Raw genomic sequence first — 23,347 nt, forward strand, 5'->3', positions numbered from 1 at the left:
TTTCTATATACCAACAATGCCCTAAATTCATATGTTACAACCTAATCACCAATGTGATGGTTTAAGGATGTGGGCCCTCTAGGTGGTAATTTGGTCACAGGGGCAGACTTTTATAAATGAACTTAGTGCTTTTATAGAAGAGGCCTCAGAGAGCTGCCTTCCTCTTACTCTATGTGAGGACACAGCAATACATTACTATCTATAAACCAAAAAGCAGCCCTCATCAGACATTGAACCTATTGGCTCCTTGAACTTGGACTTCTCAGCCTGCAGAATTGTGAGAAATAAGTTTGTTTTGTTTAAAAGCTACCTAGTTTATCATATTCTGTCATAGCAGCCAGGAGAGATTAAGACAATAAGATGGTATGTTATTAATGCAAAGAGAGACAAATTGACCAATTGAACAGAATAGAGCCCAGAGACAGACTCACACATAGACTATCACCTGATTAATGACAAACAAGACATGGGAATACAATGGAGAAAATGGAGAAACCACTCAATAAATGGTTCTAGGCCAGTTGATAGGCACAGAAGACAAATTAATTTTGACCCATACCTCATACCATACTTAAAAATAAATTCCAAATGGATTGCAAACTTGTATGTGAAAGGTAAAACAATCATACTTTTAGAATAAAAAATTTTAGAACATTTCCAGGCCTTGGCGTAGACAGAGCATTCTTAAAGGCAAAAAGGTGCTAACCCCTTAAAATAATAAAATTAAAATTTGAAAATTAAGAACTTCTTATCAAAGACACACGACTTAAAATAAAATCCTGCAAAGTTAAAGAAGATATTTCCCATTCCTATATTCAACAGAGAACTTCAGACTACTTAAAGAACAACTGCAAATCAACATAGACAAACAATAGAAAAATTAGGTACTTCAGAAATAGTCAATATACATATATAAAAGTATTCAACTTCATCAGTAATCAAGAAAAGGACAATGAAAACTACAATGAAATACCACTACTCACCTACAATATTGACTAAAATCAGAAAGGCCAACCAAGTTTTAGCTAGAATGTGGCACAGCGGAAATCCTGGCTGTAGAAATACAAGTTGGTACAATTACTTTACAAACTGGAAAGCAATATTAACAAAAGCTGAACATCTGTGTACCTCATGATCCAGTAATTCTACTCCCATTTATGCATAATCATATGCAAATTTGTCATAGGACATGTACAAAAATGTTCATAGCAGCCTTATTTTATAGTGAAAATTACTCAAATGCACAATGGAACAAATAAATATATTATGGTGTATTCACAACTGGAATACTGTAGAGCAGTGAGAATAAATGTACCATATATACACACAATCTGTATAGATGAATCCCACAAACATAATGTTAAGTGAAAGAAACCAGATGAAAAAAAAATACGCACCATATGACCCCATTTATCAAAGTTCAAGCATAGTCAAAACCTACTTATGGTGTTAAAAATTAGAATAGCGGCTATTTTTGCAGGGGTAGTGACTAGAAATGGAAACAAGGTGAACATCCTGAACGCTAATAATATTCTTATTCTTTACCTGTGTGCTGATTACAGTGGTGTTTCAATTTGTGATAATTCATGGAGCTGTAAGTTTATGATTTGTATTGCTTTCTGTATATGTGTTATATTTTAATAATTTTTTTCTTTTTTATTATACTTTAAATTCTAGAGTACATCTGCACAACGTGCAGATTACATAGGTATACATGTGCCATGTTGATTTGCTGCACCCATCAACTCGTCATTTACATTAGGTATATATCCTAATGCTATCCCTCCCCCAGCCCCCTACCCACCGACAGGCCCCACTGTGTGATAGTCCCCGCTCTGTGTCCATGTGCTCTTATTGTTCAGCTCCCACCTATGAGTGAGAACATGCGATGTTTGGTTTTATATCCTTGTGATAGTTTGCTTAGAATGATGGTTTCCAGCTTCATCCATGTCCCTGCAAAGGACATGAACTCATTCTTTTTTATAGCTGCATAGTATTCCATGGTGTATATGTGCCATATTTTCTTAATCCAGTCTATCATTGATGGACATTTGGGTTGGTTCCAAGTGTCTTTGCTATTATGAATAGTGCCACAATAAACATACGTGTGCATGTGTCTTTATAGTGGCATGATTTATAATCCTTTGGGTGTATATTCAGTAATGGGATCACTGGGTCAAATGGTGTTTCTAGTTCTAGATCCTTGAGGAGTCACTACACTGTCTTTCACAATGGTTGAACTAATTTACACTCCTACCAACAGTGTAAAGGTGTTCCTATTTCTCCAAATCCTCTCCAACATCTGTTGTTTCCTGACTTTTTAATGACCGCCATTCTAAGTGGCATAAGATGGTATCTCATTGTGGTTTTGATTTGCATTTCTCTGATGACCGGTGATGATGAGCACTTTTTCATATGTCTGTTGACCACATAAATGTCTTCTTTTGAGAAGTGTCTGTTCATATCCTTCACCCACTTTTTGATGGAGCTGTTTGTTTGTTTTCTTGTAAATCTGTTTAAGTTCTTTGTAGATTCTGGAATATTAGCCCTTTGTCAGATGGGTAGATTGCAAAGATTGTCTCCCATTCTGTAGGTTGCCTGTTCACTCAGATGATAGTTTCTTTTGCTGTGCAGAAGCTCTTTAGTTTAATTAGATCCCATTTGTCTATTTTGGCTTTTGTTGCCATTGCTTTGGTGTTTTAGTCATGAAGTCTTTGCCCATGCCTATGTCCTGAATGGTATTACCTAGGTTTTCTTCTAGCGTTTTTATGGTGTTAGGTCTTACATTTAAGTCTTTAATCCATCTTGGGTTAATTTTTTGTATACGGTGTAAGGAAGGGTTCCAGTTTCAGCTTTCTACATATGGCTAGCCAGTTTTCCTGGCACCATTTATTAAATAGGGAATCCTTTCCCCATTGCTTGCTTTTGTCAGGTTTGTCAAAGATCAGATGGTTGTAGATGTGTGGTGTTATTTCTGAGGCCTCTGTTCTGTTCCATTGGCCTATTATATCTGTTTTGGTACCAGTACCATGCAATTTTGGTTACTGTAGCCTTGTAGTATAGTTTGAAGTCAGGTAGCATGATACCTCCAGCTTTGTTCTTTTTGCTTAGGATTGTCTTGGCTATGCAGGCTCTTTTTTGGTTCCATAAGAACTTTAAAGTAGTTTTTTCTTCCAGTTTTGTGAAGAAAGTCAGTGGTAGCTTGATGGCGATAGCACTGAATCTATAAATTACCTTGGGCAGTATGACAATTTTCATGATATTGATTCTTCTTATCCGTGAGCATGGAATGTTCTTCCATTTGTTTGTGTCCTCTTTTATTTTGCTGAGCAGTGGTTTGTAGTTCTTCTTGAAGAGGTCCTTCACATCCCTTGAGTTGGATTCCTAGGTATTTTATTTTCTTTGTAGTAATTGTGAATGGGAGTTAACTCATGATTTGGCTCTCTATTATTGGTGTATAGGAATGCTTGTGATTTTTGCACATTGATTTTGTATTTTGAGACTTTGCTGAAGTTGATTATCAGCTTAAGGAGACTTTGGGCTGAGACAATGGGGTTTTCTAAACGTACAATCATGTCATCTGCAAACAGAGACAATTTGGCTTCCTTTTTTCCTAATTGAATACCCTTTATTTCTTTCTCTTGCCTGATTGCCCTAGTCAGAACTTCCAACACTGTGTTGAGTAGGAGTGGTGAGAAAAGGGATACTTGTCTTGTGCCAGTTTTCAAAGGGAATCCTTCCAGCTTTTGCCCATTCAGTATGATATTGGCTGTGGGTTTGTCATAAATAGCTCTTATAATTTTGAGATACATTCTATCAATACTTAGTTTACTGAGAGTTTTTAGCAGGAAGGCCTGCTGAATTTTGTCGAAGGCCTTTTCTGCATCTATTGAGATAATCATGTGGTTTTTGTCATTGGTTCTGTTTATGCAATGTATTACGTTTATTGATTTGTGTATGTTGAACCAGCATTGCATCCCAGGGATGAAGCCTGCTTGATCGCGGTGGATAAGCTTTTTGATGTGCTGCTGGATTTGATTTGCCAGTACTTTATTGAGGATTTTTGCATCAATTTTCATCAGGGATATTGGCCTAAAATTATCTTTTTTTGTTGTGTCTCTACCACGCTTTGGTATCAGGATGATGCTAGCCTCATAAAATGTGTTAGGGAGGATTCCTTCTTTTTCTATTGATTAGAATAGTTTCAGAAGGAATGGTACCAGTTCCCCTTTCTACCTGTGGTAGAATTCAGCTGTGAATCCATCTGGTCCTGGACTTTTTTTGGTTGGTAGGCTATTAATTATTGCCTCAATTTCAGCTCCTGTTATTGGTCTATTCAGAGATTCAACTAGTTCCTGGTTTATTCTTGGGAGGGTGTATGTGCCCAGGAAGTTATCCATTTCTTCTAGATTTTCTAGTTTATTTGTGTAGAAGTGTTTATAGTATTCTCTGATGGTAGTTTGCATTTCTGTGGGATCGGTGGTGATATCCCCTTTATCATTTTTTATTGCGTCTATTTGATTCTTCTCTCTTTTATTCTTTATTAGTCTTGCTAGCAGTCAATCAATTTTGTTGATCCTTTCAGAAAACCAGCTCCAAGATTCATTGATTTTTCAAAGGGTTTTTTGTGTCTCTATCTCCTTCAGTTCTGCTCTGATCTTAGTTATTTCTTGCCTTCTGCTAGCTTTTGAATGTGTTTGCTCTTGCTTCTCTAGTTCTTTTAATTGTGATGTGAGGGTGTCAATTTTAGATCTTCCCTGCTTTCTGTTGTGGGCATTCAGTGCTATAAACTTCCCTCTACACACTGCTTTAAATGTGTCCCAGAGATTCTGGTATGTTGTGTCTTTGTTCTAACTGGTTTCAAAGAACATCTTTATTTCTGCCTTCATTTCATTATTTATCCAGAAGTCATTCAGGAGCAGGTTGTTCAGTTTCCACGTAGTTGTGCAATTTTGAGTGAGTTTATTAATCCTGACTTCTAATTTGATTGCACTGTGGTCTGAGAGACACTTTGTTGTGATTTCTGTTTTTTATATTTGCTGAGGATTGTTTTACTACCAATTATGTGGTCAATTTTAGAATAAGTGCAATGTGGTGCTGAGAAGAATGTATATTCTGTTGATTTGGGGTGTAGAGTTCTGTAGATGTCTGTTAGGTCCGCTTGGTCCAGAGCTGAGTTCAAGTCCTGGATATCTTTGTTAACCTCTGTCTCATTGATCTGTCTAATATTGACAGTGGGGTGTTAAAGTTTCCCGTTATTATTGTGTGGAAGTGTAAGTCTCTTTGTAGGTCTCTAAGGGCTTGCTTTATGAATCTGGGTGCTCTTGTATTGGGTGCATATATATTTAGGATATTTAGCTCTTCTTGATGAATGATCCCTTTACCATTATGTAGTGGCCTTGTTTGTCTCTTTTGATCTTTGTTGGTTTAAAATCTGCTTAATCAGAGACCAGGATTGCAACCCCTGCTTTTTATTTTGCTTTCCATTTGCTTGGTAGATCTTCCTCCATCCCTTTATTTTGAGCCTGTTTGTGTCTTTGCACATAAGATGGGTCTCCTGAATACAGCACACTGTGGGGTCTTGACTCTTTATCCAATTTGCCAGGCTGTGTCTTTTAATTGGGGCATTTAGCCCATTTACATTTAAGGTTAATATTGTTATGTGTGAATATGATCCTGTCGTTATGATGTTAGCTGGTTATTTTACTCTGTAATTGATGCAGTTTCTTCATAGCATAGCATCAGTGGTTCTTACCATTTGGCATGTTTTTGCAGTGGCTGGTACCAGTTGTTCCTTTCCATGTTTAGTGCTTCCTTCAGGAGCTCTTGGAAGGCAAGTCTGATGGTGACAAAATCTCTCAGTGTTTGCTTGTCTGTAAAGGATTTTATTTCTCCTTCACTTATGAAGCTTAGTTTGGCTGGATATGAAATTCTGGGTTGAAAATTCTTTTCTTTAAGAATGTTGAATATTGGCCCCCACTCTCTTCTGGCTTGTAGAGTTGCTGCCAAGAGATCCGCTGTTAGTCTGATGGGCTTCCCTATATGGGTAAACAGACCTTTCTCTCTGGCTGCTTTTAACATTTTTTCCTTCATTTCAATCTTGGTGAATCTGACGATTATGTGTCTTGGGGTTGCTCTTCTCGAGGAGTATCTTTGTGGTGTTCTCTGTATTTCCTGAATTTGAACGTTGGCCTGCCTTGCTAGGTTAGGGAAGTTCTCCTGGATAATATCCTGAAGAGTGTTTTCTAACTTGGTTCCATTATCCCGGTCACTTTTCCAGTACACCAATCAAATGTATATTTGGTCTTTTCACATAGTCCCATATTTCCTGGAGGCTTTGTTCATTTCTTTTCACTCTTTTTTCTCTAATCTTGTCTTCTAGCTTTAATTCATTAATTTGATCTTCAATCACTGATATCCTTTCTTCCACTTGATCGAATCAGCTATTGAAGCTTGTACATGCATTACAAAGTTCTTGTACGGTGGTTTTCAGCTCCATCAGGTCATTTAAGGTCTTCTCTACCCTGTTTATTCTAGTTAGCCATTCATCTAACCTTTTTTCAAGGTTTTTAGCTTCCTTGCAATGGGTTAGAACATGCTCCTTTAGCTCGGAGAAGTTTGTTATTCACGACCTTCTGAGGCCTGCTTCTGTCAACTTGTCAAACTCATTCTCCACTCAGTTTTGTTCCCTTGCTGGAGAGGAGCTGTGATCTTTTGAAGGAGAAGAGGTGCTCTGTTTTCTAGAATTTTCCATTTTTCTGCTCTGTTTTCTCCCCATCTTTGTGGTTTTATCTACCTTTGGTCTTTGATGTTGGTGACCTACAGATGGGGTTTTGGTGTGGATGTCTTTTTTGTTGATGTTGATGCTATTCCTTTCTGTTTGTTAGTTTTCCTTCTAACAGGTCCCTCAGCTGCAGGTCTGTTGGAGTTTGCTGAAGGTCCACTCCAGACCCTGTTTGCCTGGGTATCACCAGCGGAGGCTGCAGAACAGCGGATATTGCTGCCTGATCCTTCCTCTGGAAGCTTCGTCCCAGAGGGGCACCCTCCTGTTTGAGGTGTCTGTCAGCCCCTACTGGGAGGTGTTTCCCAGTCAGGCTACACGGGGGTCCAGGACCCGCTTGAGAAGGCAGTCTGTCTGTTCTCCGAGCTCAGATGCCATGGTGAGAGAACCACTGCTGTCTTCAGAGCTGTCAGACAGGGACGTTTAAGTCTGCAGAAGCTATCTGCTACCCTTTGTTCTACTATGCCCTGCCCCCAGAGGTGGAATCTATAAAGGCAGTAGGCCTTACTGAGCTGCAGAAGCAGTTCGTGCTTCCTGGCCTCTTTGTTTACACTGTGAGCTACCTCAGCAATGGCGGACACCCCTCCCCACCATCAAGCTGCAGTGTAGCAGGTCAATTTCAGACTGCTGCACTACCAGTGAGCAAGGCTCCATGGGCATAGAACCCACCGAGCCCGGCACGGGAGGGTATCTCCTGGTCTGCTGGTTGCTAAGACTGTGGGAAAAGTGCAGTATTTGGTCAGAGTGTACCATTTCTCCAGGTACAGTCTGTCACGGCTTACCTCAGCTAGGAAAGGGAAATTCCCCAACCCCTTGCACTTCCTGCAAGAAGCAATGCCCCCTTCTTCTTCAGCTCACCCTCTGTAGGCTGCACCCACTGTCCAACCAGTCCCATTGAGATGAACCAGGTACCTCAGTTGGAAATGCAGAAACCACCTGTCTTCTGTGTCGATCTCGCTGGGAGCTGCAGACCAGAGCTATTCCTATTCAGCCATCTTGGCAGTGACCAATAAATTGTTTTTAAAAAGAGAGGAGAGAAAAGCAAACAAAAACAAACAAATATGATCAAATCAAATTAGTGAATATGGTATAATTAACTCACAATTCAAGTGTACTGGGTCTAAGATTTTTAAAATCTAAAGTCATTTGGAAAAAATCTTCTCTGGCCACAAGGGGGTTCTCTTGCTACATTCCTTTATTTACAATGACTATTTTCTAGATTCTCTCGTTGGTGTTCTGATGCATTTTACTAATTTTTCTTCAAAAGGCTCAGCAAGGCACACTCTTCTGAAAATCTTTGTCTGTAAATCTATAGAATATAATATAAAGCATGAAGCTTCATTACAATTATCCTGAAAATGGTCATCCAACGAGTACTGGAATGTTTCTCCAAAAGCTACCTGATTGCTAGAAAGTGCATTCTAACATAATATTTAAATCTACCTTTTGTAATTTCTAGCCTATGTTATTGCTCTCTCAGGACCAAATTCTTTTGTTTTGTACAGAGTATACACTCCTATTAAGTCAACTGAAGTATTTTTATCAGCTATATCCTATCACAGACTTTGCTTAAACTGGCAGTTGGTTAATATCCACAGATGATTTTTTTCTGGAAGTTATATTTAAACCATCTGTACAATCTGCATTGCAAGACTTTGTTCATCCCTATTAACTTTCTGTTAAATTTAGACAATCAGTTTAATAATCTGACTGTTATTAAACTAGATTCCACAAATATTTTGTTTTACACAAATGTACTGAATGCCTCATACCTTATAAAGTAAACATATAGTAGAAACTCAGTGATATTCATTTCATTTGATTTGGTAAAATAATATACTCAAGAACAAAGTAATTTGAATCCAAATAATAGTAAAATTAATCTTTTAGAGGGAAAGCCAGGAAAACCTGCAGGTTGTTTATGCATGGGACTGGCAGGAAGAAAGAAACAAAGAACAACTCCTAACTGTTTGGCTTAAGCAACTATTTGTATGGAGGTGTCATTTTCTGAACCAAAGGGAAACTCAGGAAAGATCATATTTGGCACAGGGACCCAAAAGTTCCATTTTGGACATACAAAGTTAGATGTTGAACAACCATGTGACATTTCTCAATTGGCTGTTGGACATGGGAGCGTTCAAGAGCTCCTTAAGAGGGCCTTTCACTGCATGATTTGTTCATCCCATTTATCTTCTCCTTCCCTCTCTCTACCCTTGAGCTGCTGTTTGAAAACTCCAGCAGTTAGATAATGTGCAGTGTGTCACTCCTCTATCCCCACAACCTAACATGCTCCGAAACAGCCATTGCTTTAAAAATAGAGTACAGTTTAACCAGTTTAACTTCTGCCTTGTAGGCAGAATATTTGTCTCATTTCTCTCCCCAGAGAGTAGTAAGTTGTCAAGGATAAGAAACTATTTTTTGTCCGTTTTTAGATTACCTGACCCAATGCTAATATTTATGTAAAACAGATTACCTGAAAAGAGATTATGTTTTAGTTGTTTTACTTATTTATCTATTTTTAAGACAGGGTCTCACTCTGTTGCCCAGGCTGGAGTGCAGTCGCCTGATCTTGGCTCACTGCATCCTCTACCTCCTGGGATTAACTGATTCTTCCACCTTAACCTCCCAAGTATCTGGGACTACAGGCGTTCACTATCATACTCAGCTAAGATTTTTTTATGTTTTGTAGAGATGGGGTCTCACCATGTTGCCCAGGCTGTTCTTGAACCCCTGGGTTCATGGATTCATGTTATCTGCCAGCCTCCTCAGCCTCCCGAAGTGCTAGGATTATGGTCATGAGCCGCTGCTCCCAGCCTGTTATCTCTTTTTTTTTTTTTTTTTTTTTGACAGAGTCACCTAGGCTGGAATGCAGTGGCATGATCTTGGCTCACTGCAACCTCCACCTCCCAGGTTCAAGCAATTCTTCTGCCTCAGCCTCCCAAGTCTCTGGGATTACAGGTGCCCACCACCACCACACCCCGCTAATTTTTGTAGTTTTTTAGTAAAGACGGGATTTCACCATGTTGGCCAGGCTGGTCACGAACTCCTGACCTCAGGTGATCCACCCGCCTCAGCCTCCCAAAGTGCTGGGATTACAGCCGTGGGCCACCACACCCGGAAAACACTTTTGAAGCCAGCTCAAAAACCAAAACTTTGATTTTTTTTTTTTTTTAATGAGGCAGATACTCATTGTTTGCCCAAATTAGATTTGTTTTCTCCACTAATCTGATAAAGCAAGTCAATCCTGGTAACAAACCAGTTTGGTAAAATAAATGAAGATTTCTCTAAACTGGAATTGGAGACCAATTAAATATCATTCTTACCAGATAACTTCACTTTCTGATTTAAAGAAAAATACTTCTTAAAATCCACATTTTAGGCCATGCACGGTGGCTCATACTAGTAATCCCAACACTTTTAGGAGGCCGAGGTGGGAGAAACACTTAAACTCGAGAGTTTGAGACCAGCCTAGGCAACATAGCAAGAGCTCATCTCTACTAAAAATAAAAATTAAAAAAAAAAAAGCTAGGCATGGTGGCTTATGACTGTAATCCCAGCCACTCAGGAGGCTGAGGCAGATGGATAGTTTGAGCCTGGAAGACTGAGGCTGCAGTGAGCTTTCATCGTACCCCTGCACTCCAGGTTAGGTAACAGAGCAAGACACTGTCTCAAAAAAAAAAAAAAAAAAAAAAAAAATTACATTTTAATTGTAGTCAGAATGTGAAATAATGAGAAGAGGAGAAGAGAGAGAGACAGAGAGAAAGAAAGACAGAGACAAGACAGAGACAGATTTCAGAGAAATACGTTGCCATGTTTACATTTAGGTTGGTCTTTGTCCCTTCAGTCCTCTCAGGCTGCTATAACAAAATACCATAGACTGGGTGGCCTATAAACAACAGAAATTTATTTCTCATGGTTCTAGAGGCTGGGAAGTCTAGGATCAAGGCGCTGGTGGATTCTGCGTGTGGTGAGGGCCCACGTCCTCACAGACAGATGTGTTCTCACTCTAATCTCACATGGTGGAAGGGGCCAGGGATCTCTCTTGGGCCTCGTTTATAGGGGGATTGATCCCATTCATGAGGACTCTGCTTCCATAGCCTAGTTAACTCCCAAAGGTCCCACCTCCTAATATCATTTTAGTGGTGAGAATTTCAACATATAAATTTGGGGAGGACGTAAACACTACTAAATAACAAACCTTAGAAGAATTATAAATAAAATTCTCTTTTCTTCCTTTAAAATCGTAATGAAATCATTTAGTTCTTGAAATTAAAGAAAAGCATTCAGATTCTACCAGATCAGAAAACAATGTTCCCTATAAGTGTTCCAAAATGGAAAGATATAGAATTATAAGACATATGTATATAAATAAAAGTTTCTCCTATTAGTTGAAGTCTGATTTTCAATTTAGTGATAAATAGTGTGTTGTAGAAAACACCAGGCGTGTTGAAAATAATTCTTTAGGGCCAGTAGGACTTGCATTAGACTCTTTAGTTCCATACAGTGCCATTTACTTCCAATCAACAAATATAAATCCCATCTTGCATGTTCACTGCAGTAAATCATCGAAGTTTTAGCTTTCAAATCTCTTCAAAACTTTCCAAAAAATTAAATATAATATTAAGAGAATAATATTGATCAAGCATGACTTCTTACTCTGTTCCTAGAAAATCACATTTTATAGCACCTCTTTGTTTTATTCATATAGTTCTTGCTATCTGGCATTATAGCTCAGTATATCTAAACTTTATCCTTGAAAGTCAAGAAATAAAGAAGTAACAGATGATAATGAGTGGCAGGGATGAACAGAGAAAATTCAAAACTATTTTTTCATTATTATTAATTTACAAATTTTTATGGACCATCTCTTACGTGCTTTGTTATGACTGAGCTAAGCATCAAAGAGAGAGTGCTGGAAAAAAAAAATATATATATATATATAGTCCCTGTCATCACAGAGCTTCCATCTAATGCAAGACACAGATCTTGAAAATACATTTACACAAATATTTTTAAATTATAGAATCTGATCAGTGTGATGATAGGCATAAGTATTTAAATCTCCAGAGAGTTTTTCATTATGCAACAGATTTTTTTTAATGTTTGCATCCAGGTAGGATTGAACCCATTTGGATGTAAAATATGCATGCTCAGACACACTGGAATAAGATCACACATACTGACAAAGAAAAGGGAGGAACAATATCATTATAACCATTGGATTATAGTACTTTCAGACCACATATTAGCCAATAGCTTTGAAATATCAGTCAAAAATCTAGTTTTTGGTATCTTCAAAAATCTCTGGCATTTTATATGTGCAGTAAAAACATTACATCTAAGTATCTTTTGTGGTCTTTCTCTGTAAATTCCTTAAATCCTAGTCACTAATATTATTTCTGACTTATCATACAATCCTATAGCTAGGATTGATGAAGTATAGTCTGCCATAGAACTTATTCAGAAAAATTCAGTTTTGCATATAGGTTATATACACAACATTGTGTAAAAATGTTTATTCTTTTCCCAAAAAAAGATCAATTTATGAAAGCTAAAGATCCTTTATAATTCCATTTTATTGGCACTGACACTCTCCAGATTCTCAATTTTTTTATCATATAATATTCACTTGACTATACTTGATACCTTGCTGCAAATTTCAAAGTATCTAGAAATTAGTTTTTTATACTCCACAAGTCTTACTATTGTTTCTCAAAATAGAAATATTACTTTTTTTCCTTCTATATAAAGTAATTAACCTTGGTGAAAGTAGCCCAATTCACTAACTCTCGGAATAGTTTCCATTTCATTATTTATCTTAAATTTAGAGGTCTTTCTCTCATGATTTCATAAATGTTTGATTCTATTTTAGGACTTTTTTAAGTTAATCACTGATAATTTAGTTTACTTTATGCAGCAGAGTACAATTCCCAGTTGACACTCCTAGAATGAAACATCTTCATTAAATAAGATCCAGCATTCATCTGACACCTAATGTCTGTGTGCTACCTCTGAAAAATTATACACCTCCATTATTTTAAAATGAATCATTGACATCAGTATTTTATCTTCTGCCTAACTAGTACTAGCAACGTCCCGAAGGCATGTTCCTTGGACTTAAGAAACCCCATTCATTTCCATGGCTTAACTGAAGCCATATGAAGCCTATATGTTCAAAGCTGCTATGTTACACTTGTACAGTCCTCCCAACTAAACTCCAGACTGTTGTGTTTAGCTGACAACTGGAAATATGAACTTTATCTCCAATGATATAAGGCACTTAAAACTCACCATTTTCTTCCCTAAACCTGACCTTCCTCTGTTCTCTAGCTTGAGTAGTATAGGCTTCCACCTAGTGTACCTAAATCAATGGCATTGGAATTAAATTTTATTCCTCTCTCTACCTTGCACCCTAAATATAATTATCACCAAGTCCTGGTAATCTGTCTCCTAAGCATTAGCTCTCTGTTCTGTCCTTCCCTCTCTATACTGACTGACATTGCCCCTGTTGGGATCATCAGTGGACTCATCAGTGGATCAGGCCATTGCCCTCAACTAGGCAAGGGTAACAGTCCCTCCAGTACATTCTACTCACTGCTGTGAGAGGGATGGCATCTTTCTAAAACGCAAATCTTACATGATTTTCCTTTCTAAAATAGTTTGGTGATGCTTTCAGAATGATACAAATTCAGTAAGGCCCAGGTTCTCCAAGAATCTTCAGACTAATCTTTAACTACATTCCACCCTAAGCTCCAATGATACGATATTTCTAACACACCATATTTTTATACATGTGCATCTTTGAATAGACTCTTCCCTACACCCAGACCGAGAGTTCCCCTATTGTAACAATTCTGATCTTACCCTTCACTAATAGTCAGACAACCACAAAAAGCAGTACAGAATTCACCAATGGAAATAATGGTCATATATTTATATATTATGTATCATTATGATTTATTAAAACATTGAGCAATCCAGGAGGTAAATAATGTTGTTCTCACTTTATATATGAGAGAAAATGGTTCCAAAGAGCCTAAATGATATGCCTAAGCCAAAACAAATCAAAGAAAGATGTATTCATATTGTTTTAATCAATGATTTTTAGTTTTATAAAAGAACAAGGAAAAATTAATTTATGCATAAAGCTGCCAGGTGTTATTAAATTAATAATACCCCATATAGGCTTCAAATTTCCATTGTTTTCTACTCTTATGAAAGTAATATTGGCCACTTTGTTGCCATGAGTTTAACGATTAATGTGTAGTTTTAGTATGTAGCTTCTAAAATTAGGAGATATTGAAAGGCGTTAGCAAATATTTGTTAAAAGGAAGGAAGGATAGTATTTCTCATGGAGATGATATTGTGTTACAATTTACACATGATGATTAGTGCAGGAAAATTAAGCACCTGTTTTGAGGAACACAGAGTGCAGGGATTGGGAGCCAACAGATGTTATTTCTATTAATATACAAAGAGCCTACTCATTTCCTATGCCCTATTCCGTTGCTATACTTTTGTACCTGATAACTTCATTGGAAATATTAAGAAGTTATTATTTGCCTTTCCTAATTTATGGCCTTTGGAAAGCTGAGCTCAAATGAAGCTTGGGTGTCTCACTGAGGAGCTAAATTTTAACCCAGATACCCAGCTAAGATGGCTGAGGCATAATACATTTTAGGAAAACTATAAGGCCAGATACATTTATGCTGATGGTTTGATACCTTACAAAAATAGGTGTACACTTGAGTGTTTACAATGAAACTCCAAGTTATTTCTACCTTAAGAGCTAGTGAACCACTTCCAGGAACCTTAAAAGAGCTTTACAAATATTGGCAGGCTTGTGTGTATAACATTCTTTGAAAGAAGAGGTTAAAGATAGCTGATAGATAATCAGATAGATAGGTAGAATATAAAATTATTATTAAGGAAAGGAAATGGAGAAAAAAAACAACTAAATCATACTTCAAACAATGTTTTGACAGTAAAATAGTAATAGAGTCTAGATTCTGAAGTCTAATTCAGTCTGTGCCATTATAAAAGACTAGTTAAATTCTATTTATACAATGTATGGTGAGATAGGAGATATTGACATAAAGAAAAATAATCAATTTTGCCCAGTTTGTAATATTGTTAGGATGGAGTCGTGTGCAGTATGTTCTTAATTAAAAACAAATTTAGACATGTGTTAGTGCATTTGAGTTCTCATTATTTATTTTATTAATTTTCATCTTTTTATCCCAATTATGTTTTAGATTGTTGGGTTTCCCTAAAACAATCAATTTTTAAATTTATCAATTTTCTTGTTTCATCTATTTTCTAGGTTTTTAATTTTTTTAATTTTTTATTTGCTCTATACTCTTTTGACATAAAAGTCATTCTTCATGTGTGTTAGGAAACCAAACAATCAATTATCGTCAGGTTCCTAAGTGTATAGCTTTTGTCATTATGCTCTTCCTCTGAGCTTTTGAAATGAGATTACTTTTATCTTTCCTGCAGAATTTTTCCATTAGTCCATAGTACTTTCAAGATTTTTTGTTGTTGTTCATTTTCAAATTCCAGTGGTTAAATGATGAAATCAATCATTTAAAATTTTATCTGTTTGAACCATTTATATATTTAAGGCCTTGAATTTGTTCTTGAGTAGCTCTTTGGATACATTTCATGTTTTCATACAGCATAGCCTCATATTAGTTTTCTCTAAATAGTGTCAAATTGAGTTTGGATTTTATTTTATATCCAATAGTTATTTAGGTGAGCTTACTTAATAATTTATTTTTTAAATGTATATAAATTATTAAATTATTAATTTCTTAATTGAAATAGCTGTCCTTTAGATATAATTTGTTTCATTAGTTGAATGCTTTATAATGTTCTACAAATATTGTTTCTCTCTAGTTGTCTGTATACTTCTAACATATTTTTACAAAAAATATTTCAAGTTTATATATTCTACTAAAATAACTCATGACTAATACTGTCATTGTAAACCATACTTGTTGATATGGTATTTTCCTGCTTAATTATTTGCCTTGAATTATCCTTTCTTTGAAATCTAATACTGCTTCCTTTGATTTTTTCTACTTGCCTTATAATCTTTTATTGTTCCTTTATTTTAATTAGCTGTGTGACTATAGCTTGGTGCAAACATAATTGCAGTTTCTGCAATTACTTTTAATGGCAAAAACCAAACCGCAATTACATTTGCACCAACCTATAGTGACACAGCTGATTGTGTCAGTTTATTAGATATGCCTTTTATAAGAAGCGTATTGTGGAAATATCCTTTTTAAATCAATATGAGATTATTGTTATGCATTAGGGAGGATTAACCCATTTGTGTTTATTTTTTTTAACTGATGTAACTCCACTTATTTCGAATTTCCTTTTTTTAAAAAAATACTCCCAACTTTTTTGCATTTTATTACAGACTATATATTCTTAGCACTATCTACTCAGTGATTTAGGAGAGCTATATCCTGCTTTTAAATGCTGCTAATTACATTAAGATTAAAAAACAAAAAGATTATAATCTCTCTGATTATCAAAGGATGAATTTGCCTCACCCCACTCCTTGTAAAATGAAAATTTACTTAGTTTTTGTTTTCTCTCCTCTACGGTTGTAAATATAATCTAAGCAGTTCAATATGTTATTACCATCAAATTATTATTTCCAATATTACATGTGTTTTCATTTAAAAACTACTTTTGAAATTTACTTGAGCCAAGAAATTCGGGACCAGCCCAGGCAATATGGTGAGACCCCACTGCTACAAAAATAAAAAATAAAAATAGCCAGGCGTGGTGGCCCACACCTGTTGTTGCAGCTACTCAGGAGGTTGAAGTTTGAGGATCACTTGAGACCAGGATGTCGAGGGTGCAGCGAGCTGTGAGTGCACCACTGCACTCTAACCTGGGTGACAGGGCAAGACCCTGTCTCAAAAAAAATAAGGATAAATAAAATTAAATAACAGAAAATAATTGCTTCTATCTTATTTTTATTGAAATGTTTTCTATGCTTATCCCATTCCTTTAGTACTGCAAATTCCTCATTCTTGGGTCATAAACCTTAATTTATTTCTCTATTAACTTGTGCATGTCTTGAAGTATTTCGTTCCCAAGAAGCCTGTTTTGGGAGAATATTCTCTGTACTATGGTGTATCTGAGTATATCCTTCCCCTTCAAAATTCTGTAAATGTTGGCCCAAGGTCTCCTAGCAATTTCACCTCAGAGGGAGAAAAAAAAAACTTACCCCAGCATAAATGTGTACTCTTTTTAGGTAAATAAGCTGGTTTCCTTCTTATTCCTTTCTTTCTCTCTGTTTGGATGCTTAACACATTTCTTTTATCATACAAGCTTATTTCTTTTTCACATATAATTTTAAAAATTCAGAGTATCTTTCTATGGATTTTTAAGTTAATTTTACTTAGAAAATAATAAGTCCTTTTAATGAGGCCTTTTATTTTACTACATAGGGACATTTTGTTATTTTATAAAGTACTTCCTAAGGATTGCAATTAATTCTTCAGTGGGAGTTCTATTTTCTTTTTTCTATTTCTCTTACTAACTATTTCATCATTTTAATCTCTTAATTCATTTTCCTTTACACTCTAGGAGATTTTATCAAATCTGACCTCCATTATTTCTAATAAAATTGTCCCCAATATAAGTTTTGCTGCTTATTATCCCTAATGTGGCTTTTAATCTATTTCATTTCCAATTTTTTTGTTTATTTTATTCAGCTTTTTATCTCAGCCTCCTCTTTCATTGTACTTTATATTAATTCATCATTTCCAGAATGCCAGTGTTTTCTATATTTTTGATGGTATATCTAATTTCCAGAGGTAGACTCTGCCTCTGAGGTTTTGGAATAATAGTATTTTTTCATTCCCAAATTTTTTTAGATAGATACATACAGTTTTGTTTTCTAACTGTTCTCCTGAAGCCTGGGTAGACTGATGTTTGTCAACTGAAAGAAACTTGAATTGTTCTCAGCCTTCCTCACTGTTCCCCCACATCCTGGTCAAATCTCCTCCTACAGATGAAGGGCTAATCATTAGACAGAAATCTTAGCTCATTTTCAAATATAATACTTATATTTATTAACAAATATTTACATATTTGTAAAGACATACTTGCATGCCTTGCAATGAGGCATTTTACTCTGTCACCCAGGCTGGAGTGCAGTGGCCCAATCTCGGCTCACTGCAACCTCCACCACCGGAGTTCAAGCAATTCTCCTGCCTCTACCTCCTGAGTAGCTGGAATTACAGTCATACACCACCACGCCCAGATAATTTTTGTATTTTTAGTAGAGTTAGGGTTTCACCATGTTAGCCAGGCTGATCTTGAACTCTTGACCTCGAGTGATCTGCCCACCTTGGCCTCCCAAAGTGCTGGGATTATAGGTGTGAGCCACCTCGCCTGGCCTGTGAAGCACTTTTAGCAGTGATGCTTGTCCTTACTTTAATGCTGTTGCTATATTGTACCTTCATTGTCATTTGGGGTCCTGAATCTTATGTAATAATCAAACCTGTCTAGCTGTCATTAATGCAGAGTGACTGATAGATTTATGTGAATATTTCCAAATTTTTTACATAAGTTCTGTGAAAGTTGATTATAAAAATTGGGTCATTTTTTTCAGACCCAATTAAATCAGAGTAGAAGGGCCAGGGAAAAAACTAGCACTCAGGGTGCATACCATCTGCTCCCGGAATTAAATTTTCCACAAGCCCAGCTGCTGAAATGGTCTACTCTAATCCTAAGACCAGTTTTACCTAGTAGCTGCCGAAACAACCTGCCACGACACTTACTAGTTTTGCCTACCATCACCACTCACCAATCACAGCTTGCCAGCTCCCAAGAGCTTCTCTACTGCTAATGAGCTTTCTTTCAAAACAATATGTAACATTTCTCTTTCTAATAAGATTCCCAACCTTTTCTTTGTTCTTCAGACATATCAAAGAACACCCATTCTGCGTATGCCCTGAATTTTAATTCTTGCCTCCCAAAATGAAAGTTAAATTTAGAGATTTGTCTCTATATTTTATTCTGACTCCCACAGTTTTAAAAGAATTAAATTTCCTTTGTAACTTTCATTATTAGGTTGTATTTGCCACCTGGCCCTATACAACAGAACTGCCATAGTGAACATGAACAGGAGGCAGAGTGGGAAGAGGGGGTGCCTGTGAGGTAAGGGTAATCTTATTATAAAATTACTTTCATGACATTCAAAGGAATGTAGAATTTCTCCTGTAGACAAAATAAAACCACTGAGTATTTTAAAATACAAGAGAGGCATGATAAAATGTATGATGACAGTACTGAGATACTCCCCCATTCTTGGGGGACAAAAGTGAATAAAATTTTAAAATTGCTTGGAAATACTTGAAAATTATTTTTATGTCATCAAATCCATCAGTCTTATCTTTTGCTAATTCTTCCCATTTTTTATTCTGCCCAGGTGCAGGTATTCCATTATATTTTTTACTGTATTTTCTGTTGGTTCTTTTTGTTAGTTTTCTTATATATAATCTTATCCTTCTATAATTCATTTTGGTAAGTAAAAAACTAATTTTTATTTTTCATATGAAATTGTTCTCAATATATTTATTTAAATATCCATCATTTTCCTCACAGGCTTGATGCACTAAATCCAACAAATAGTATTTATATGTATATATGATACATTTCTGGAAATTTGATTATATTCCATTCTTCTACCTGGTTATTCCTGCACCACATACAGGGCCTTTTTTTTTTTTAACTTTGAGACTAACTTTATATAACGTAAAACTAACTGTTTAAAGGATACAGTTCAGTGGCATTTAATGCATTAGCAATGTAGTCCAACCATCACACCAACCTAGTTTTCATCACCCCAGAGGGAAACCTTGTATCCATTAGGCAATCATTCCTCACACCTCCCAGCCACTGAAAACTACTAATCTATGGATATGTCACATAAATCAGATTCAACAATATATGACTTTGTGTGTATGGCTTCATTCATTTAGCATGTTTCTGAAGTTTGTCCATGTTGTAGCATGTATCTGTGCTTTATTTCTTTTTATGTCTGAATAGTATTCCATTGTATGGATATGCCACATTTGTTAATCCATTCATCAGTTGATGAACATTTGAGTTGCTTCTACCTTATGGTGACTGTGAATAGCGCTGTTATAAGCATTTGTGTACACGTTTTTGTCTGAATACCTGCTTCAATTCCTTTGGTATATACCTAAAGATGAAATTGCAGGATCATATGCTAATTATATGTTTAACCTTTTGAGGAACTTCCAAACAGTTTCCCAAAGTAGATTCAGTTTTACACTGTTATTTTTACATTCTCACCAGCAATGTACAAAGGCTCTAATTTCTTCACATCCTCACTACCACTTGTTATTTTCTTGTTTTTTTTATTATTATTACTATTATTATTATTTTCAACCTAGTTTGTGTGAAGTGGTATCTCATTGTGGTTCTGTTACCAGTGGAGAATCTTGATTATGAGTTTTCCAGGTTCTTGGCATTTTAAATAAAGAATTGGACAAAACGGACAAGCAAAGCAACTAAATAATGAAGCAACAAAAGCATAGATTTGTTGAAATGAAAGTACACTCCACAGAGTGGGAGCAGGCTTGAGCAAGTGGCTCAAAAGCACTGGTTACAGAATTTTCTGGGGTTTAAATATCCACTAGAGGTTTCTCATTGGTTACTTGGTTACACCCTGTGTAAATGAAGTAGTGACGAGCAACCAGTCTAAGTGGTTGCAGAAGGTGACCAATCAGAGGCTGAAGTGAAGTTACAAAATTATACCCCTATGCAAATATCAGATTGGTTTTGGGAGGGGACCGATCAGAGGCTGAAGTGAAGCTACAAAGTTATACCCCTATGCAAATGAAGACTAGGCCTGTGATCAGTCTGATTGGTGGTGGGAGGGAGCCAGTCAGAGGTACTTTCCATTTTCATCCACATGGCATAAAAGAGGGGTTTGCTAAGGGAGTAGTAGGCTCTGATCCTTTTGTTACTTGGGAGTGGAAAGTTGGGTTTTCCTTTTGATTTAGTTTGAGGAAGTCAGTGTGAATTGGTCTTAGGTTCCCTGCCTCCAAGCCCTATTCTCCTGCCTCAGTTCCACAAGGTTTTAATTACGGTACTTTGTAATAAATTTACTGTCTGCTGTGGCAAATGTCCCCTTCTACTTTTCTTCGAAAACTTTGGCTATTTTTGTTTACCTGTTTTCCAGATTAACTTTAGAATAATTTTTGAGGTTCCCCAATATATACCAATGTAATTTTCATTAGTATTGTGCTAATTTTAACAATTAATTTAGGAACAATTCACATCTTTATAATTTTTAAATATTATTTTATCTTCCTCAATAAAGTTTTGGCTGCAGTTTTGGAGTTTTGATTTGTTTTTCATTTAGATCCTGCACATTTTTGTTAGATTTATTCCTAGCTACTTTGTAATTAAGTGATTTGGCTATCATACAGCAAAGCCAGCTAATGACATCGTACTTTTATATCATAACTGGTAATCCAAAGGCTGAATCTAGGCTGAAAGCAAAGTACTGTATTCTGATTATTTTTAATTTTCAAAACTTTAATTGTCACTATTTCAAGCTTCTTTTGAAAAATTAGAAGATCTGGCCTGTTCCCACAAATTAGCAATTGACTACGGTTAGGTTGTACTACCTCATTTAGGTAGGAATTAATCTCTCCAATTTAAGCTCCTCTACTCCTTGTTTTATTCCAAAACTAAGGCTGAGTAAGAAGGGACAAATAACATTGTTTTTGTGCTATTGTTGATATTTTGATATTGTTATTGTCTAATAACACTTAGAAAAGCAGAACATTTCTTGTAAATATATGTCTTAGTTTGGTTTCCTTTAAATCACAGCCTGAGGCAGGGCTTAAAAGCAGACAGTTTATTTTGGAAAGGATCTTAGGAAAACAGTGAAACAGACAGAGAGAAAGAGTGAAACAGACAGAGAGAAAATTACAGAATATGCTGAGGGTCTTGGAATGTATCCACCCCAAAAGTGAGGGGGACCACTGTACCTTTACTTTTTTATATCCATGAACTGCTTCTTCAATCTACCTATAAACCTCTATATAACTCAACTGAGAGACATATGGAATACCAAGGAAGACAGAGTGAGCAGACCCTCTAAAAGAATATCCTTATCATGATGTCTATCCCATTCAGCTTTCAGTAAGAACATACCAGCACTTCAACCCTTTAAGAGTGCTCATTGCCAAATCCCATACACAGTTTTTAACATCATTGTATTAAAACATTTAAAATAGGTCTCCTTATTCTGATCTATGATTACCTTATTTTCTTTTTTTCTCTTCTGCTGTTAAAGCTCAATATTAAATGAAATGTGAAACCTGTGATTAGTTATAGTCTAAGTACAATAGGGTAATATGCTATCAGACTGATTAAGAATGAATTAAATCACTCCAAAATCAATGGGGCAGCACTTACTAAAACTAATTTGTAACTATTATTTTAATAGTAAATTGGATTATTACTTAATAGGTACACAATAGACATTTGTAGTTGTTACTCTGAGTATTATTGTTCTTGAGAGAAGGCTACTTTCTCAGTCAGTTCCTGGAAGACCATTTACATATAAACTCATGACCACTGAAGAGGAGAGCGTATGTATTTTTTAATACATGTTGACACCAAGAACAGACTTCAAAATTTAATAGAGTTGTCTATCAAATTAGGAGTTTGTATTACAGTGATGAGCTGCTTAGCAACAGAGATACATTCTAAGAAATGCATCTTTAGGCGATTTCATCATTGTGCAAACATCATGGAGCATACTTACACAAACCTAGATGGTATAGCCTGCTACACACCTGAGCTATGTGGTGTAGCCTATTGCTCCTAGGCTACAAACCTGTGTAGCATGCTACTGTGCTGCACACAGTAAGCAATTGTGACACAATGGTATTTGTGTATCTAAATATAGAAAATGTACAGTAAAAATATGGTATAAAAGATTTTAATATGGTACAACAGGAAAGGGCAGCTCCATTACATTTTTATGGGACCACTGTCATATATGTGGTCTATTTTTAGCTGAAACATCATTGTGCAACACATGACTGTATTCTCCTTATTTAATATTCTCACCTACTGAGTGTCCTTTATTCTCGTTCAGTGGCTTCCAAGCTCTCCAACATTGCTTGACCAGTATTAGTTTTTGCAGAAACTAGAAAAGTCCTGTCCTAACCGTTCTTCCTCTGCAATAGATTCTTAGCTAAGCACATTGTCACCTGAAATAAAAAAGCATACTGCCCAACATTCCTTGCAGCTGTGGGGAAACTATGACTAAATTCTGGTCAATGAATATCAGTAGAAGTTTTGCAGAACTTGAGGAAATTTACTTGACAACAGTCGCCACAGTTAGTTGAAGCCAATTATTTTCGTTTATGCCATTCCTTCTTCTGCAGATGACATGATGACCGAAGTTCTACCAGCTGTTATGGATCATGCGATGTCCCAGAGGAAGGAAACCACACTCTTGGATGGTAAAATAGAAGGAAG

The sequence above is a fragment of the Gorilla gorilla genome, chromosome 1, assembly GCF_029281585.2.
Source record: "Gorilla gorilla gorilla isolate KB3781 chromosome 1, NHGRI_mGorGor1-v2.1_pri, whole genome shotgun sequence".
In the NCBI taxonomy this organism is placed as follows: Eukaryota; Metazoa; Chordata; class Mammalia; order Primates; family Hominidae; genus Gorilla; species Gorilla gorilla.